This window comes from Meleagris gallopavo, chromosome 3, assembly GCF_000146605.3.
Source record: "Meleagris gallopavo isolate NT-WF06-2002-E0010 breed Aviagen turkey brand Nicholas breeding stock chromosome 3, Turkey_5.1, whole genome shotgun sequence".
In the NCBI taxonomy this organism is placed as follows: Eukaryota; Metazoa; Chordata; class Aves; order Galliformes; family Phasianidae; genus Meleagris; species Meleagris gallopavo.
Genome location: NC_015013.2, coordinates 89918413 through 89939295, shown reverse-complemented (window position 1 = coordinate 89939295; position 20883 = coordinate 89918413). Strand labels below are relative to the sequence as shown.

General features: G+C 36.0%; 1 non-coding gene across 1 annotated transcript; it reads right to left on the bottom strand.

Annotated features, from left to right (window-relative positions):
- Nucleotides 1-16192: 16192 nt before the first annotated feature.
- TRNAF-GAA lies at nt 16193-16265 on the bottom strand. Its single transcript has one exon. It is a non-coding gene; the product is annotated as a tRNA-Phe (tRNA).
- Between the last annotated feature and the right edge of the window lie 4618 nt (nt 16266-20883).

Below are 20883 nucleotides of genomic sequence, written 5' to 3'. Positions count from 1 at the left end.
AAAAATGGGTCTGATTATGTCTCATTTTCATTTAAGTAAGCTCTGATTTGCAAGCAGGGGTGTGGGGAAGAGGAGATTAATCTCTGTCTTCTCTCAAGGTTATCTGGTGACTTTGGATAGGTATTTCTATACCTGTTTTCCAGGTGTCTTTTCTCATGTCATTTTTTTTTTTCCCTCTTTTTTAATTATTTCTAAATTTGTAGATCTGGTTTATGCAAAAGTAATATTTACAAAAAAGGTAACTACCTTTTTTTTTTTTTTTTTACTTTTTTTTTCCCCCCCCCACAGAATGTGAAACCAAGTTGTAATATAAAAACATTAACTGATTCCTTATTGTTATAGACCAGTTTAGTCATTGTGGCGTGCTTTGTTTTACAAAACACTGTTGTGGTGGGTAGTCTCACCTGGATCTTTACAGATAAGCAGACCCAAAAGATGCAAAGAACACATTTTCAGTGCAGATTTTATTTTAATAAACTTGTCTCGCACAAGATTTCCCATTATGCTTCAATCCAACTTCAAACATATACAGCCTCAGAATATAAATGATAATTTACCTAATGAAACTTGGAGATTCAGCTCAGACTCAAGACTGCTGATTAGCGTTCTCATTTGCAAAAGAGGATGGATCTGTGCCTGATAAATTTCAAGACATAATACTTATCTGCCTCTTGTGTCCTGGAATCAGGTTTACTTTTGTCTCTTCCTGTACTGAATGGATCAACTTGTAAACCTCACAAAGCCTGAATGAGTCATCAGAGCTAGGTTTTGTAACAAAAATAAACAAAGGAAAGAAGACTGTTTCTGGAAATGAAACATTACTGCTGGAAGTTCACAAGTAACATCAGACCATCTTCCGAATCCATTTGATACAGAAAGTTCTCTTAAATACAGAGATTATTTCTCTATTTGCAGATTACCCTAAATCCAGTATGGATTTGACTGTCCTCTGCCTCCATCTATGCTTCTAATAAAATATGGTGAGATAATCTAATAGCAAGAAGGTATCCTTCTGTTAGCAACACATTGCACAACATGTATTGCGTGAAACCCAGCTCAGTTCTAAGCCACATGAATGTAGAAAGTCATCATTTGCCACTCTAAGCAACCCAGGAGCCTCCCTGAAGAAATGCAACAAATTGCCCTTTCTCTGTGATTATCATACCTTCTCTAGATTGCAGCTATCACATTCTGGAGGAGTAGCTTTTTCAACTATCTAATTTTTATTTTTTTTTAATGCTTTTCAATTCCACTTCTGATGTTTTAAGCCCTGCTCTTTATGTAATATCTTCCACAGAAAATAACCATCCAAGTATTATCTGGATCCCTGACAGAAAGAGAATTTGTAAAAAAAGTGTAAAACAAATATCTGTTTTTTTTTTTCTGGATCACTTTTTACCATGTTGCTAAAATCATGCTATTAGAAAAGAGACAAAAAAGTGGGAATGAAGGGAAAATTAAAAGCACTTTATAGATAAGTATGAAAGTCAAAGTGTGATAGAAAACAAGCAAACCAACAAACAAAACTCCATGGGCAAATCCACAAAATCAATAACTTGCTTGAAAAGGTGATTTTGACCTAGTTATGTTTCATTAAGCAAAAAATTCGTATCCATTATTCTTTATTTCATTAAACAATATTCTTATCCATGAAGATTAATACTAAGGATTCATTAAAATATCCACTGAGACATTTATAGGTGAATGTACAGAAAACAGAGCTGACTGCATAGCTGTATGTAATCCTATTTGCTCCAATGATCATCTACATAAATGGGGCTCAAAAGAGTGTTACATTAGACAGAAAAAAGCATTATGGAATAATAAATCAAAATGTATTGATTTCAACAACAGAATTGTTGTATCTTGATATTTCAATGTATAGAATTTTCTATAAAATATTATGGCGTTTCCAGGAGAAATGTTGTGATATGATTGCATATCACAGGATGTGAGCATTAGGAATTCCTGACACTGTACTTAGGAAGAAGCTAAATATTCCTAGTTATTTGTGTTATTAAAAATGTTTTAAAAATGTTTAATACATGGTGTAGCTCCTGGCAGTGCCATTCCTCCAGTTATAGTAAAAGAAAAGCAAATTCCAAGACCACCTATAACCTGTCAGAATTCCATCAAATTGACTGTTAAAACTGGTATTACCACATGTATTTACAAAGATTTTCCATCAATTACAATGTGTTCACTTGGCTTCATTACTCAGAGAGACATCTGGGTATTAAAGGTTTTTAAGTTCTTCTACCAAGACATCCTGACAGAGAAAGACTTATGACCAGGGAAAAGTGTTTTTTCTACTAGTAGATTTTCATCATTACGATATGGAAAGTTGTTCTAAGCCCATCCACATTATCCGTACTGGTTTAGTAGGGAGATGATAAGTTTATCAGTCTCTATAAGAAAATAATTGTTGCCCTTCCTACCTCAAAGAAGGAATTTGCAACATATTTCCTCAAGTCTATTTTTCTAGCTGTAATTTACTCCAAAAAAATTTAATCTGGTATATAAATAATACTTCAACCTGATAGAAATGAGCTGAGGGATGATTTCAGCACTGCTGAGATCTCTGCATGGGACTGGACATAATTCCTTAATAATTCTGCATCCCTTTAGATCATTTTTCTTTTCAGCCTCCTTTGAATGTTCACCTCCACACATGATGGATTATGGCAGAGGTGATGGGGAGCATAGTCTGCAACTACATAATGCCTCCTTTATTTGGAATACTAGTTTTATAAATCTATTAACTTGTTTTCTTTGAACTTTAAGATCTCAGTTGTTAACTCACTCCGTTATGAAGCTGGCCTTTGAAATGGTAGAATCATAGCTTAAAAAAAAGCCAAAAAATTAAGCAAACTGAATAATCCAGCAATAAATCCCACTCTCTTGCTCTGACAGTCTCGTTAATTGCCACTTTATTTAATACCTTCCTCTTCTGCTAAAGGTTATTAAGAAGGATGTTGAAACCAGACACACTTTCAAGCTGTTATTTTATTAGACAGAGTGAGACACTGTGAGATTTCCATCTAGGTTCTCAATAGGGACTCCCTCTGCTCACTGCTCCATAATGACTGACCTACATATCTCTGCCGACCAGGATTTTGCTGGTTGACTGCATTACCCAGCAGAATTTGACTCTCCTCACAGTATTCATTTGTCACAGCAATTAAGTCCATGTGTCAATTTATTGAATGCAGGCCTGGTGTGAGATGTAGAAATGCTCATGATTCATTTATTTCTTTTTGGCTATAGCACTACTTCTTTCCAAATTGTATTTGATTGTCTTTGTGATGCTTTTAGTTGCTTAGAATTACATTTGGCTTCTAGGGACAAATAACAATCATACTCCTCCCTTTTGTATTATTTGTAATATCTTTATTTTCCTCTTTCTCCTTGCTTTTTACTACCTTTAAGTTCAATGCCATGTCCTCTCTTGGCAGACTGATATGGAAATTATTGCACTTTCTCACAATCATTCTCTTATACAAATCTGTAGATGAATTGTGTTCCTGACTGGAGAACCTGAACAAGAAATGAGTATACAAATGAGGAAATGAGTATATCTTAAGAGGGCCAAAATTCATAAAATATTGGTGCAGAAGTTTGGTGCAAATCATACACTCTATGTACATATTGTGAAAAATATAGCTAGGAAGATGTTGGAGAGCAGAACTGTACTGAAACTTTCACCAAAATATTCACTTCTCATTATAGTACTTAAGACAAGACAGGGGAATGGTCTGTTCACACCCACATCCCTCAAGGAAACTCAAAGCTCCCTTTCTCAGAACTTGAATGTGAAAAAAGTTCTAAAAGATCACTAAAATGTCTGAATTTGCTGGTGATTTTCACTTTATGTCAGCCTCCTCATGGTGTCTAAAATGTTCATACAATATTGATGTTATGATGTACCAAGAAGCAGAATTTTTGCTTCATACGGGGCTTGGCAAGGCAGTGCTGAGCTCGTATACTTCACTGGGAGAGACCAACAACATTTCCTGTTCCAGAGGCCACTTTTTCCTAAAACTCAACTCAAGAGGAGGTGGAAAGCAGTCCTGTTCCTTGAACCTATCTTTTCTCTTTGGTATCCAGTGATAGAACATATGGGAACAGCAAAAAGTTGTGTCATGAGTTGTTCAGCCTGGATGTTAGGAAACATTTCTTTATGTTGAGGGTGGTTGAACACTGGGATAGACTTCCTAGAGGGGCAGCTGATGCCCCAAGCCTGTGAGTAGATCAAGGTATAAAGCCTTCAACAATGCCTTTAACTTTTATTTAGCCCTGAAATGGTCAGGCAGCTGGACTGTGTGATTTCTGTAAGTCCCTTCCAACTGAACAATTCCATTCCATTCCATTCCATTCGATTCCACTCCATTCTTCTTCTAAGATAAAACATACATGTTTGCAGTGGTCCCTAAAGACCTGACATACTGACTACTCAATTCCTTCATAAAACTGAAAAGTTTTGATCCTATTCTTTCCCCTTCAGGAGAAAGCCTTTACACAAAGGGAGAGCAAGGGGATAGTATGTGTGTGGGTGGGAGAATACAAGGAGGAATCAAAATGTGTGACATTCTAAAGTCTTCCTTATTGTTCCAGGTACACCAGAGGACAAAGCCAACATTCTGTCACAACAAGGTGATTTTCACACTCCTAGTGAATGTTCTTAATATTTTTTGTGGTGTATTAAATGCAGAAGAGAGATGGGGAAAAAAGAGATTTGAGGATTATATGTGTCTATTTTCAAGCCCTTACTTTTGTACAGATTCATAAAAATAGGAAATATCTAAGATCCCTTTAGAAACAGGCCTGGTGCAATGAGTGGAATGGCAGTGATGATAAGGTAGTCTTATGGAAAAAAAAAAAATCCCAATTCTTGCAGAAAGAGGGATCTGAATAAATTTTCTTGTCTTTTTCATCATAATGATACTCAGCAAATCCTATGGTCTTTGAGCCCTCTAAAGCTCTCATTGTATATTGATTCTATCCAATGTACAGTGGTCCCAGGCAAGTTTCACTGCATGTGCTACACACCTACAAGCTGGAATTTGCATCCCCTAATCCTGTGAAAGGAGATTGAAATAATTGTTTGAATTGTTCAGTTTTTCATCTCTTCTTGTCATTTATATGAACTTTAAAATGGAGAAGTAACACACTTTTACCTCATGGTGCTCTTAATTCATTGTTCTTTGCTGTATGGTTACTGATGTTTAGGAAGGAGTTTGTTTGACTATATTTAATATAGGTAGGGTCAATACAGACTAGGGTCAAATAATATGGTTTTCCTGTTATTTTACATAGTACTCAGGAATGGTCATAACAATACAGGACTTGCAAAGCATAAAGAGAATGGGAACCTCTTCTTTGTTTCAGATACTGAAGCTCTACATGTCCGTAAAGAATAAATTCACTTCCTCCTTCTCCATCAAGGTGAGAGATGTCAACAGTTGCATCAATTTCCTCTTTAGACTCCTCTCCTGATGTCCTTAAACCTTGCCATGGCCTAAAAAAAAGGTGATATTTAGAACTGAATATTTATTGAATACACATATATATAAACCTGGTTCAAATCGTGCCCTGTACAAAAACAGATTTCCAGTGTCACTTATTCCTGGAGACAGAGGCAGACAAGCAGGACAAAAGGGATAGCAAGGAGAGGTTTCCTTGGCAAAATGTGTTTGAAAGGTTTCATGTTTCTATCAAGACAGAAAGTTTTTTGCTTTGTTTGAATGTTTGTTTGTTTTTTCCCCTATTCTCATGTGAAGGGGAAGTAGGAATGTGAATCACGTTGTTGAACCTGTTCACTTCCAGCTGCCAAAATCACTATGCAAACATTAGACACATGGTTTGCACTGTATCTTCTGTCAGGGATATGAGGCCACTTCTTCTGATGGACTCCAGCACCTGAAGGAAGAGAATCAAACTCTCCTTGATGTGTGCAGAATGAAAACTGTTGCTTACTCCTGTTTGGATTCACTCACCCATAGGCATTTTCACTTTTTCCTGTTATTCCCTTGAGTGTAAGCCAAAGAATGAGGTAGAAAAATTCAATGGAAGAAACAACTTCCTGAATTAGAAGATTTTAAAGAGTATGTTCATCTCACCTAATTTCAGACTATTAAATGGAAGCAGAATTAAATCACTTTACATTTCCATACAGCAGACAAATAAGCAGAATAATTCAGCTCTTTGGAAGGTTGTTTACTTTCTGTAGGCACAGTTAAGTGGAGTTAATTCAGAATGTTTGAATGACTCTGCACCTGTATTATGGTATTTACTGTATTTCTAAAGTTATACAAGATAAGACCAGGCCTTAGAGTCTATTTACATTCAAAGAACTAAAATAAAAAAAAACAACAATGCAAGCTTACAACAGTTTACTATCAGTCTTGCAGATACACGACTGACTCTTTCTACTACTTTCTCCGATTTTCAAAATCAAATATTATTTGATGTTTTCAGCATTATTTAACTCTGCTCATTTCCACAATGCTATGTTAGATTTGTAACAGGGAGTTATGATAAGAGGGCCAATTAGACCTACAGATATGCAGGATGACATTTGGGCCCAACTGAAGCCAATGGGAAGTCATCATTTCATTCAGTAGAACAGTTGTCATCAACAGTTTTAGTAGGTAGTTTATCTTTTATAAGGAATCTACTCAAAATTTCATCACTGGAGTTAATCTGATGTAAATGAGGAAGGCCACACCAATGTTCTTGTATTATTGATACTGATCCATTTACTCAGCTGTATTCTTTACTCTGCACCAGCTTTCAGTACGTGTCATTTTCTAGAGATAGAAAGAGAGTCAGCTAGGAGAACTGTATCCTGTTTAGTCACCTGGAAGAAATTATGAGAAGGTAATCGAGGAATCGAGGACTGATGACTCTTTGCTATATTGACTCAATAGGATAAGAGTGATAGGAGCTAAATTGCATTACCTAGGTTTCTGTTTCTTATGAAAAACAAATGTAATAGCATGACTGTTCTTGTGTTGGCTTCTTGGCTTCTGTAGTTTGCCATTAAAACAAACAAACAAACAAACAAACAAACAACCTGAAAAAGGGCAGACATAAGATTGAAACTTTGGGATAATTTAAGAAAAAAGTTCAGAGAAAGGTGTCAGGCTGAATTAAGTTCAACGTCAGTGTCATGGAGTAAAATTCTACGACCTTTACTACAAAAGAAGTCAGGCTGATAGACCAGCAAATCTGTGAAATGAGGAGAAATATGAACTTTCCATGAGGTGCAGATTGGGACACAGAGCAAGAGGCTCTTATTTACTTTTTTCAGGCTTTGATTTCTTTGAATTTAATATATGGAGTGTCATATAAGGCAATATGAAGCTTACATCCTTCTCTAGCTTGTTTGGAAAAAAGCCTACTTGGTCTTTGAAAGTAATTAGGGTATTTTGGTTTTGCTTTTTCTTTACAGCTATTCCACAAATTCATTTGTTTTCATAATTATTCATTTGAACAAGTTCCAAAAATATGTTTTAATACATTTGCAAATCTCAATAGAATAAGGCAAATTGTGTTTTAACATCAGAGGACAAACCAGTGACTCTTCTGGATGCACTGGAATCATGCAAATAACAACCCACTGGGAACCTTGCAAAAACTCAACTTCTTATTTGTTTAACCATAATTGCATATTTATAAATTACAGAAGACTTTTCTAATTAATTTTGTATCACGCAAATAACATTGCTTTGTAACAACCTGCTATATTACTAAAATCGTTGCCAAGAAAACATAGCAGTCTGGAGTCACATTTAGTTTAAAGGGAAATGAAAGGCAGCCAGAGCAGAGACTAGCTTTTTGTTTCACTCATGAGAGGTAATTATCAGCTCCAAAATACAAGGATAAAAGCCTTTCAATAAACTGACACCTTCTGCACATTAAGTCCCCAGAATGTTTTTAATTCTGCCTAACACAAAGGAAATGTACAAATAAAACCACAATTTCAAGTCAAGCCAATAAAAGTGATAGCATTTGGCAAAAAAATGTGGTTATGATGGATTTCCTTCTGTACCTAACCATTCAGAACACGGAAAAATGCAAGGCCCCATCCTAAGATGTGCAATCGAATCACACCGGATGCTTAGATCTTTCTGCAATCAAACCTGTGATCTGTATATAGTTAGGGTATTGTTTGGATATCAACTGACAGATGTGACACAGAATTTACGGGAAATTCATAAACCACAACAGCTGGAAGATGAGAGGCATATCTCAAAGGGTATTAAACATTTTGTTTAGGTAACTGACTCCTCCCCTTGCTCTCTACAAGCCCATAGTACATGGTCTTCATTCTACCTGAGCTCAAACAGCTTATAAATCCCATCTGTTGTTACACACTCAATCTTGTTCTGGACAAAAAAAAGCACATCTGATTGGTAGAACTGAGAATTTCTTGTTAGGATAATTAAAATGTTATCTTTCCATGCAAAACTACTACAGTCGTTTTTATTAGGCCAGGTACACCGTTATATCTTTATACCCTATGACTGTTTTGGACAAACTCATCAAACTCCATGGTTGATGAATTTCCTGGGTATATTTTAATACGTTTTCTTAACACAGTGTGTAATTTTTAATTGGAGACCAGATAAAGTTTGAAGCTGCATCAACACTTTTCTCAGTTTCACTTAACAAGACAAGATTATGTTTTTTACATGGTGACTGTTCAGGTTTGTTAGAGTTCTCCATACATGACATTCACCAAGATAAACTAAAACAGTTTAGCTAAAATGTTTTAGGCTATGGCCACCTGACAGCTAGGCAACTGTTACTGCAGGTGAGACAGATTAAAATCAGCTCAGGTTGAGATAAGCCTGGGCAATTCCTGATGCCCGCCTTTATGTGTTATTACAAATGCTGTGATATTTTACTGAGAAGAGGAATTTTCTGCATTACAATGGACATCTCAAAGCAGCTATACCATGGCTTGTTCAAGGAAATGTCCCCAAAGGGAAGTTCTTCAGTTACTTGTTCATGGTGTTGTTTGTCAAAGGGATATTCCTCTGGAGATACTAACTGGGTTTTTCCAAAGATCCCTAAGAATCAAGGAATATAATCGAGAATTTTGTCCTTGGAAATACAGTGAAGGGGCAGCCAGGTTGTCTCTTGATTTTGCAATGGTTCTAAAGGTTTGCCTTGAGTATGCTAATCCACGTTTGCAGTCTTGAAATCACAGAATCGAATGTCCAGGGTTGGAAGGGACACAGAAGGATCATCAAGCCCAACTCCTGGCTCCACACAGGACCATCTAAAAATCAAAACCTATGTATGAGAGCATTGTCTAAATGCTCCTTGAACTTGGGCAGCCTCTTCTATGCCCACTGCCCTCTGGTGCAGTCTCTGTCCCTAACCCCCAGCTTTTGAATAGTTTTATGTTCTGCAGAGCAGGACAATCCCTTCCCACTGTCTGATGGCAGTGCTGGGCCTCTACCCTTGAGGGAATCTGTGCTCCTCTCAATTCAGTGTTGTCCACAAATTCATTTAGTATACCTTCAAGTCCTGCATCCAAGTCATTCCTATAGACTCGGAGGAGAACTGGCCCTAAAATGGAGCTTTGCAAAACCTCACAAGTGACGAGAAATGTATCAATGAGAATATTTAAATAACTGTTCTATATTCCCAGGATAAAGCAGCATGAGTGATGCTTGGACTAAGATTATTAGTAAGACTAATAACATTGACCTGATTATCTCACATTTTTTCTTCACAGAAATGTAAAATTCATGAGGGCAAGATTAAAATAAAATGAACAACAACAACAACAACAAAAAGATCAGTTAATTAACTAATAACCTTAAAGATTTTAGTCTCTACCAGCTCTTCAAAATAGGATAGGGCAAACAATCATGGCAAATCTTTATGTTTCATTCCCCACCTTCAGTGTGGATTTTTAAATTATTTTATAAAATCCTTTGTCTGCAGCACAAAGTTGTGTGAAATACAGGCAAACAAACACAATGTTCTCTCTAGAGAGATGAGAGAGAATGAATTGCATGTGAGCAATACAAGTCACATTATTTGAGTTACTGCTGACAGGTCTTCAAACATTATAGTAGAATAATATAGAGTATTAAAACTAATATCTTCCTTGTACATCTCACTTGACTGATCGGTTGCAGATCATTTTAAAGTCTGTTTGCACTGCAAATCTTAATTGCAAAGAGGGCTTTCAAGCTGTCATAGATAATTTTACTGAAAAATCTAGAATTAAGATACTGCTACTGACAATTTTTCTAATGTGACAGAGAAGATCCCTTGTATTCTCATTCCATAAACTCTGATCCACAGTTAGTGTTAATCAGCATAGCTTCATTGATATGCACTGATTAGCCCTCAGGAGACACATGTTGGTGTAAACTGAGTAATCACCAGAGTAGTGATGATTTAAACTAGTTGAGAATATGGCTCATTTTGTTCTATTCAAATCCTGTTACTAACAAGAATCATGAGAAAGAGTGCCTGCAGATGAAATATGCTTCTACAGAGCTGTATGATCAAAACTCTGTGGGGAGAAAAAAAAAAAGCAAAAAAAAAAAAAAGCAAACCTTGTGCTGTTTGGATTTGGAGGTTTTTTTTCTGGTACATTATGACAATTTTTGCATTCAGAATTAGCATTCTCAGTTTTAAGATGTTTACCTTCATGAAATGCATATTGTAATTAAATGTCAGGCTGCTTAATTGTGCCTTCATTTGTATAAACTGGAATGTTGCTGTAGAAAAAGAAAAGAAATAAAATACATTTTATTTCCATTGCAATATTATATTTGAATTAATACTTAAATAACAGGAGAAAATATGTTTTTAGGAAATCAGTATTGGTATTTCACAGTCTGAAAGGATATGTTGCCACAGAGCTTGTACCACTTGCTTCACAAAGAAAAAATGCTTCAATAAAATGTTTTTCTGCCCAAGGATCAAAGAATGAGCACTGTGGTTCAGAAAACCAGAATTCAAAGGCTTTGTTTCATCTTAATTGTTTGGAGCCAGCTCTGAGAAGGAAAATGGGCTCTTGATATGGGACTTGGGAAGCATTAATGTGCCTGAATCCAAAGTGAACCCAGAAGATTCTTCTACTAGAGCTTAAGGCACCTGAATTAATAGAATTAAGTTCATGTTTTTGTTCCAGGGAGCACACTGGCTGTGTTCAAAGCCCTGACAATATACTGTAGATTGAATTGCCATTTTGTATAACAGCCTGACAATCAAATTGTCTTTCCAGAAGCAAGCAGCCTGCCTAAGGTCATTATTTTCCACAAAGAAGTGCAAAAATATGTCACATTCTTCGCAAAGGCACTGTATTGCAGGATGGCTGTTCCATATTTCCTCCTATTAAATATTGCCAGCGGGTAGTGTTGACTTATGGTTCCTGAGCAACGGACAAGGAAAGAGAAATTAGGATAATAAATGTAGAGCTTTACAGGGAGGAGACTCAGTTGGTCCTGATGATGCTTTTATTAATTCTCTTGCATTTTTTTAAGAGGAAAAATAGTTGTCTAATGTACATGAGCAGCCTTGGAGGTCAGGAACAGATTTTGACCTTAAGGGCATTAGTCCTGAGTGGTTTCGTGTAACAATGGCAAATTTGCTAAAAAAAAAAAAGAGTGGGAATGATGTCTTCGACATGTTTGGTCTTTCTCCCCAAATTAAGATATATGATTACAAACTTTCTTGATGCAGAAAGAGCAAAATAATTATTTCACTTGCTGGGTAGGATATAAATATTCGCTCATTGTTCACTCAGCCCTAGCTGAGATAACTTTTAATTATTTGTTTTTGTCTCTGTGAGAATTCTAGATATTGCAACTATCCTCATAAATCACGAGTCACCTACTAAGCCAACAAGCATGTTTTCAGAGGACCAGCTACCAACAAGTGAGAATTTTTGAGGTCTTTAGCAGATTATTCTCTCCTTGCAGTGGGATCTGAAATGAAAGCAGCATTCATGTTAGACATGACAGAAGACTCTACAGACAGTTGAGGCTGTTTGCAAAGAAAGCATCAAGCTAGCAGGACAGAAGACTCTCACAGCAGTAAGGAATGACTGGATTCTTGTCCCCATAAATACAGCAAGCAGATGCCTCTCCGTGCTGCTGAGCTTATCCTATGGATAAGATGTTGCAAGAAGAGGGATTTTGCTGCTAACAAAGGAGCACATGCAGAGAAGTGCAGGCACTCTCAGGACCAGCATCTGTAGTGTTTCACAAATTTAGCTCATTATAGTGAAATCTATCGGACACACTTCATGGCAAGCAAGAGCTATACAAAGAGATAGTTTATTTTAGGCACAAAGTAAATAAGGACTGCATATTTCAATGTTTCTCTTGTATTAACATTGACTTGATTTATCTGCAACAGAATAGGTCTCATTCTGCATTGTACAAGACTAGTATTTGTTCAGGATGACAGTCACAAAAGCTTCAGTAAAGCATATATGCCTATGACGGTTTCACAACTGTAAGTAGTACTGGCAGAAAGTCACCTACATCTTACTATAGCTTCCTTTCCCTCTGGAAAGTTGACTAAATGCAAAACACATTGGAAAGGGTTCTCAAGATGTACTACACATTGTAGATTTGTATGGGAAAATATCAACTGGCCCAGACACAAGCTAAGCTAAAATGAGGAGCATCCCTAGTGGACATCTTTTATCTGTATTTAAACAGGTACGATCTGATTTGATAGATGAGTTGTATTCCTGTGCTTAGTTGCAGAAAGCAGAGAAAGTTGTTATTCAGAGAATCATAGAATCATAAAATTATAAAATCATAGAATTGCTTGAGTTGGAAGGGGCTTCAAAGATATCAACCGCCCGTCTTGGGCAGGATTGCCAAAAACCAGATCAGGCTGCCCAGGGACCCTTCCAAGGAGAGAGACTCCACAACATTGTAGGAAACCTCTACCAGTGCTCAGTCACTCGCACAGTAAATAATTATTTCCTGATTTTCAGATGGAACATACTCTGTTCCAGTTACTGTACCCTCAATTGCTTTCCGGAATAAACCATAGTCTCATCTTAAATTTGGAAGTGTTATTTAATTTCTCCAAATCTGTTTTTTAACTTCAATAATTCTTTTTAAAAAGTTTTATTATTTTTATTCTTATCATATTGTCTAAAATCATTTGTGTTTTACTGATACGATCTGCTCTTTTACTGTGTCAATTCCCATTATCAAGCAATACACAGGTACGATTAATTTTATTATATATTCAATAACCTATTGTGTTTATTCATATTATTGCTGTACTCCACAACTTCAATAAAGAGAATGATTGCATTGTACAAAATGATGTACAAGCCATTGATATGTATTTCTTGTATAACCTTTAGGGAGATTAGCAAATTAAGGCTTCAGGAATATTAGCAGATTTATTAAAATTTATTTATTTAATTACTTATTTCATTTTTTGGAAGTAAAAAAACCACTGCATCCACAGCAAGAGTTACAATTGAACAACAGTTTCCAGGATCAAATATGCTTGATCCTGGAAACACTCAGTTATCAGTCAAATTTATCTTTCATCAATTGAAACATTCCTAATCAGAGTGTTCAGAGTCTTTTTAAGTCTCTTTAACTCATCATTATTCATGAAGGTGAAATCACTACTCATGAAAAACTAGAATGACCTGCTTGATGAGTCTGTGATAAAATGTAGCTGATTACAGCAGCGAGGCAGCATTTGCACACGAGAGATGGAAAGAGACATTTCCTTTCCACTGGCTTGGAAGGTTACAGAGAATAGGCAGAATCTGAGTTTTATACACATTTCTATAGAATGGGAATATGGTTTTTGCATTGTTGAACACTATTACAGACTTGCAAACACAAATAGGAAAAATAATCACATACAGATTAATAAATTTATATATACCATGCTTCAGATCAGACAAAATACTACAGCTAGTCAAAATAACCTATTTAATGTCTTGATTGGTTGGTTGGTTTCTTTGTAGTCAGAATTAAGATTACTTCAAGGAATAGCACATTTCCATTCATTCTTGTGAGTTTAGGTCTTCTTTTCTTTTCTTTTCTTGAAGCAGTGCAAAGTACTTTCAAGGAAAATGCTGTTAAAAATTTTCTTCTATGAAAAAATGTTCCTCCTGAGAACAAGTATTTTTCCTGCTTTGTAAATGTCCATTTTTAATAACATATATTAGGCATATTCTAATGCCCACATTGCCAAGCATATTTAATCTCACTCTAGAAATACTCTGAGCCAATTGAAAGCCATGTAGCCACATAGCCATGGAAAAGGAAAAGAAATTACCTTTGAGAGAGACAGTGTCCATCCCTGTCTCTTAAATATTTTTTGAAGTCATTGTGTACTATGGTTTACTGGCTGATGGATAGCATGTTAGTTTAATGCTAACGTGTTCAAACAATTCCTGGATCCAAATTATCTCTAGCTTATTTGGTTGTATTTTGAATCTGTCATGGATTTAAACATTGTTCCTGATCTCCTAATTCCTACTTTAATGCCTTAACTGTGAGACCAGCTTTATACAAGTTGACCTTTAAATCAAAAACAAAAAACGAAGACAGTTTCATCTGTGGACTCTACTTGAGTTTTAAAAACTTATAAACTCCTGGATTATATATATTTCCCATAGTCAGTTATCTTCAATGTGTAACCTTACCAAGAGCCTTTTGAAATTCAAAGTTGATGGCAACCCCTGTGGTTTTCACATTTCACCATAGCAGGAATAATTCCACAATCTATTTCTTTGTTCTGCAGATTCCATCCTGATGCACCTGAAAATACGGTCACTATCACAGATAACTTTTTATCTTCTTCTATTATGAAAGAATCAAATGGAACAGTCTAGGCTTAAAAACAAGTGCCAATATCCTAACCCTTCTTTCTGCCTCTTCCCAGCTTCTCATTGGTCTGAATTTGTGCTTGTTTGTTTTGTCTTCTGTCCACTGCAATTGTGCTGGGAGAAGCACCTGTGGTTATCTAAATAAAAATCAAAGCCTGCAGTGCAATTCAGTGATCAGTAAGAAGCAAAAATGCAAAGTGCTGCACTGGACAAAAATTAAAGAAAGAGCAATAAGAACAAGAATAAAAAAGGAAATGATAGATATTAGAGAAATAATGTAACCCTCTCTATAATTAATTTTCTATATAGATTTCAGTTTATTTTTTAATTATTTAGTCTATCAATCTGAACAATATTTCTATGCTACAGTATTAATTTAGCAAGTAGCTTTTTTTTTTTCCTTATTTCAGTCACTAACTCTATAATCAGGTGCCCCCTTATCTACCTGCATATTTTTTTACCTTATTATTTTTCTTTTCTACTACTGCTACTCTATACATTTGTGGTGATCTTGACTGTCTCTATTGTATTTTACTGGAATAGTTTAAGTTTGAATTAAATATTCAATCATTATATTTGAGGGACTGTATTGATATATTTTTTATGCTAAGATTCTGACAATGGAAGCACTTGTCTTCCCTCCAGTGTTTGTTTGTTAATCTAGCTGAGGCATTTGGAGGGCATTAGAACTTCAATATATTTGTTCTAAAAGGTAATTCCCAGCCATAGATTTGAGCTGAATAAACTGTAGCTCTAAGACATCCTTCTTGGGCAAGTAATTTTCACATCTTTCTAACACACGTATGATTTATGTAGGTTTCACAGAATCACTGAATGGTTGAGGTTACAAGGGAGCTCTGGAAGCCTTTGGTTCAACCTGCTTGGGTATGAACACCTAGAGCTGTCTGTCCAGGACCACGTTCAGAAAGATTTCAGGCATGTCCAAGGAATGAGGATTCCACAGCATCTCTAGACAATCTGTGCCAGCAATCAGGCACTGAGTACTGAGATACTATTACTTGATATTTGGAATTTCTTGTGTTCCTGTTAATTTCAGTGCTTCTTGTCCTGGTTCTGTGTGTACCACTGACAAGAGACTGGTTCTGCCCTCTCTGCACCCTCCCTCCAGACCCTTATAGACATTGATATGATACCCCTAGAACCTCCATTTCTACAGGCTGAAAAGACCAATCTCTTGATCTTTCCCCAAAGGGGAATTCCTATCCCTTGTTCCTCCTCCCATGGTAGCCCTTCCTTTTGTGTCTTTCTTGGATATCAGTCTCTTTTAGTTGCAAGTTCAGAACTGAAACTCCAAAATCTTCCATAAAACACTGCTGAAGCCCGGGGTTGAACCAGGGACCTTTAGATCTTCAGTCTAACGCTCTCCCAGCTGAGCTACTTCAGCCCTCACTAAGCACACATTTTCTCACAAGCTGATGGAACTTATGTCTTTTTCAGCCCTTTATCATTCACACTCATTTTGTGGACATTGGACTCTTTTCCTGTGATTAGATAGAACTCTACATGGGGAAGAAAACTGTACCCCACTGAAATCAGTTATATCAAGTCTTCAGCAAGTAGATTTGGTAAAAGTCTGAAGACATTAAGTTGCAGATAATTTTTTAAACATCACCATCAACACAGCCATGATTCCCAGAGACATCAGCCAAAGACTTAATATTAATATGTTTAATTTCCTATCCTATGGGGAAAGGAAAAAAAAAAGAACAAACAAACAAACAAAAACAACAACAACAACAACAACAACAAAAGCAACCCAGGAGAACTGAGAAAGAAAACATTTTAACTTTGGAGAAAATTAACCTGGAAGAGATTCATCCCAGTGGTTTGGGATAAGGAATAAATTTTCCACCAATTTAAAACAGACTTTAAACACTGATAGTGTCCCAGATTTTTTATTTTTTTTTTTTTTTTCCAGCTTCGAGCTGTATACCCTATTTCATACGGACTTGTGGTCTTTTTTAGTAATGGTGTAAAGATTTTTGTTCTATGTGTTGAACTAAGAGATTTTTGAGGATTTTTCTTCAAACAACTAGAATATTTTTGCCAATGATCCTGAACCATCTAATTGTCCCATAATCCTCTAGTTATTAACTAGCTAATGCTGCCATTTATAACATAGTCTGTGAATAACATGAAAAGAAAATAGAGAAAGAAGGTGAAAAGAAAAGAGAACAGGGAAAAGGAAAGGGAAATGGAGAGAGAGAAAGACAGAGAGGGAGAAGATGAAAAGGGAAAGAGAAAGGGGAAGGGAGAGAGGTGGAATGGGAGAAGGTGAGAGGGAGAGAGGGAAAAACAAAGCATCACTGGTGGATTCAGAGTAAGCTTAAATGAGAGATAATAGCTCTATTTGATGAACTTACAGGACTGCATCATTGAATATGTCCTTTTCGTGCTTACATTTGTACTAGATGCTCCTTTGATAATGAAAAGGAGTTGACTGCATTGGTCAGTCAGAAGTCTTGGTCAAAGATCATAATATAAACTGTTTTTATCAAAACAATTATTTAGTCACTGATTTCATAGCCAGGAGCCTCAGTTGCAAGAAGTTCCTGGTTGCAAGTCTGCAAGTATCACTAATGTCAGTGGAAAAGGACCCTCCCCTTCCCACCCTTACTACTATCTTGGAATGTGCTCAGAGACCTTCTAAGGAGGAATTTGTTTTTGGATAGCTTAAGCCTTGGAGAATTTCAACTAAAATCCTGTAAAGAAAGACAAGAGTGAGAATTTTGCCAGTAAATATGCTGCTCCCTTAATTTAATCTACCTACGTCCTCACTCTGCTATGAATTGCATGAAAATCTTAGCTATAACCCCCTTATTACATCCTCAGTTTAAATGTTTTGAAAGACCCAGTTCATCAAACCAAAAGGCAATCAGCTCAGCAAGCAAAGTGAACACAACAGAGAAATCTATATCAGTTGCCATGCTAGGAAGAAACACTGAGATTGATTCATTACAGTCTGCCTTTCTTTTGCTAACCTGTTCAATCAGAAACCACATCCTGTTGAAAGTTAAAAGGAATTCCTGATAACTTAATAAAAATATGGCAGTAGTTCCTTTCTGTCAGCAGATTTAACACTGCAGTTTCACTTTTGCTTCAAATTCCCTGGGTAAAAAATCACCCCTTGAAATTCTTCTCATGTTGAAAGCAGAGGGTCTTAAGACATGAAATCACTTATGGCTGGCCTGAAAGTGTGTAAGGTTGCTTTTGTTCAGTAAAAACAAACAAATGAATAAACTAACAAAACTGGAGAAATAAAGGAAACCAATGAAATTAATTCTAATGCAGTCTATTTAGCATTAATGGGCATCAAAGGTGCAGCCCAGGGGCACCATGCATCATAATATATCGTGACCAAGATAATTTATATCTAGATTTCCTGCACTGCAGGAGCTCAAACTGCAGAGAAAAATTTCAAGTTACCAAAGGATATTTACTAAGAGTACTAGAAACAGCAAAAGTCCAAGTGCTTATTTACAAACCTAAGTATTCTTTAGGAGCTAGGCATTTACCTAAGTGTATAACCCCCAAACAGTCTGCCGAGTTAATGAACTGTGAATAGGTTTTGCTGAGGAGCATGAAGCTTTTCAGATTTGAATTCACTGTGAATAAAACACTCTGGTCCTGATAAATGGGCATTCTAAATTAAAGATGCAACTACTGTGTTGGATCATCAACCCCATATCCTTCCAGCTCAGAAATATGTATATATATATATATATTTCCAAAATGTTTTTAAAGGATTAAAACTGTCTATTTTAATGCATGAACTGGTTCTTGAGAATCTCACTGACTCACTGAAGAACCTGTTCCACAGCGCATCAGTTCAGGGTTTGTCTGTGACTCAGTGAGACTAGCAGTGCAGTTCCTGTGAGTTACTTACAGTTGTAGCACTAAATACAAGCCACCTTCTTAATTTCACTCAACCCTCCTGGACTGTGCAAATAGTACAATTCTCTTAGCTGCATTAATCAGACTTCAAATCTTTGAGTCATGTCTTAACTCTGTATTAATAATGTAATACTGACAGTAGCTGATGATTTTATTTCCTTCAGTTTCCTTAAAAGCAGAGTACTGGATTTTCTTGCTGATGTATAATAAATTATTTTTAAAATTATTGTCATGTAATTGGTGATCTTTGTATGATATTTCCTTCTGAGGCTTCATCCTACAGACATTACCCATTAAGCACACTCAATATTTAACTCAAATTTGAGGTGCTTCTATACAGGATTCTGTATGTAGAAGTGTACTTATGAATGAGGTATCAGAATTCTCATTATAGTGCATAAAGTTCAGCACAACTGATTAACAACCATGATGGATTTTTTTTCTCTAAAGCACAAATAGTGCTTTATGATCTCCTATTTGCTAATTTGCTAGTGCTATTTGAGATATCCAAGACATCCACTTATCTGTCAGATATGAACAAGTGTACTACGACACTGGAAGTAGATAGAAGCCAGGATATTGTATCCTTAGGAATCTCAAGCTTTTCTATTTAACATATAATATTGTGAATTTCCATCAGAACATGCAGGTAGATATTTATATTTAAACATCTTTAACTGGAGTTGAATTTTATCTTTCTCTACAGTAGAAACAATCCCGTCTGAGGATATGTTGTTACATATGCATCTCAGCATATGTAATTAAAATAGAATCAAGTTATGTGTTTTCTTGAAAGCAAGATGAGGTTTGTGAACTATCCCTGTAATGGTAGTGTGCAAGTGCTTTACAATTATACACAGACTTCCTTATGAGGTCAGGAAAGATTTGTCCATGTCTGTTATGGTTAAAGAGTTGAAAGGAAATTCATTGCTAGATTATCTGAAAACAGTGATAGTCAATGACATTCATTTCTTTGGATTACAGGAGTTTTCTTAGATAGACTTTCTAGAGCCTGCATCCTCCAAATTCTCTTTATGAACCTGACGGGCAAACATTTGCTCCTTTCCCAGAGTTCTTCAATTCACTTTGATATTAAAGGTAAGATTTGTCTCAGAGCCAGAAAATAAAAGTATTGTTTTAAATACCATAAAACGTCTGATTAGGCACAGGCCACTTATCATTAAGATTTCAGAACACTCTTCTTGTGTGTATCATATGAAAAAAAAACAAAACAAACAAACAACAACAACAACAAAAACAACCAGATTGAAGCTAAACAAACAAACTGATCAAACAGCAACAAGAAAGAAAAAAAAAAAAACAGATGAAAAAGCAAGATGTAATCTTAGTCATTTAAGTCTTGTTCATCTTCAAGTAGATTTAATATGCTTTGTTACAATCTAGCCATTTACATTTGAATCTGCCATGAAAACAAAGGTTCACAATGGGCTAAATTATGCTTTCATAAATAAGAACATTACCAATAGCAGAAGGGGGCACTAGTAACCAGCTGGTACATTTTTTGAATCTGAATTTATACACTTAAAATATGTCTTGAAAATAGGCATGCACACACATAGTCTCACTTACTAGTTGTCCTTCTGACCTTTCTCAAGATGTAGTGGATGTTCTGTGATATGAATTCTGTCTTCTTGAGCCTTTGCTTTTCATGACCAGTGTTCTTTACCTGCTCTATTATTGCATGAAAGATAGCCACTTCAGAAAGCCCAGTAGGGCTAATTGTACCCTACAGCAGTTTCCTTCTAGGAAAACATGATAGCATGCTTTCAGTGATATAAAATATTACCTTAAAATAATAATGATAAAAAAATGTATTGTCTATTCGTTCTTTAAAAGAACAACAGCAGTTTTTATTTGCCATGAGAGTGATAAGGCATTAGAACATTGGAATAGGTTTCCCAGAGAAGCTGTAGATGCCTCATCCCTGAAAGTGTTTGAAGCCAGGTTGGATGGGGCCTTGATCTACTGGGTGGAAATCCTGTTGGAACTGGATGCTAGTTCCAACTAGGTTATGTCTCCTCCTTCAAGAAGCCAAGAACTTTTCCATGTGTCAGCAAGTCTTACAACCAGAGATGTTTTCTTCTTAT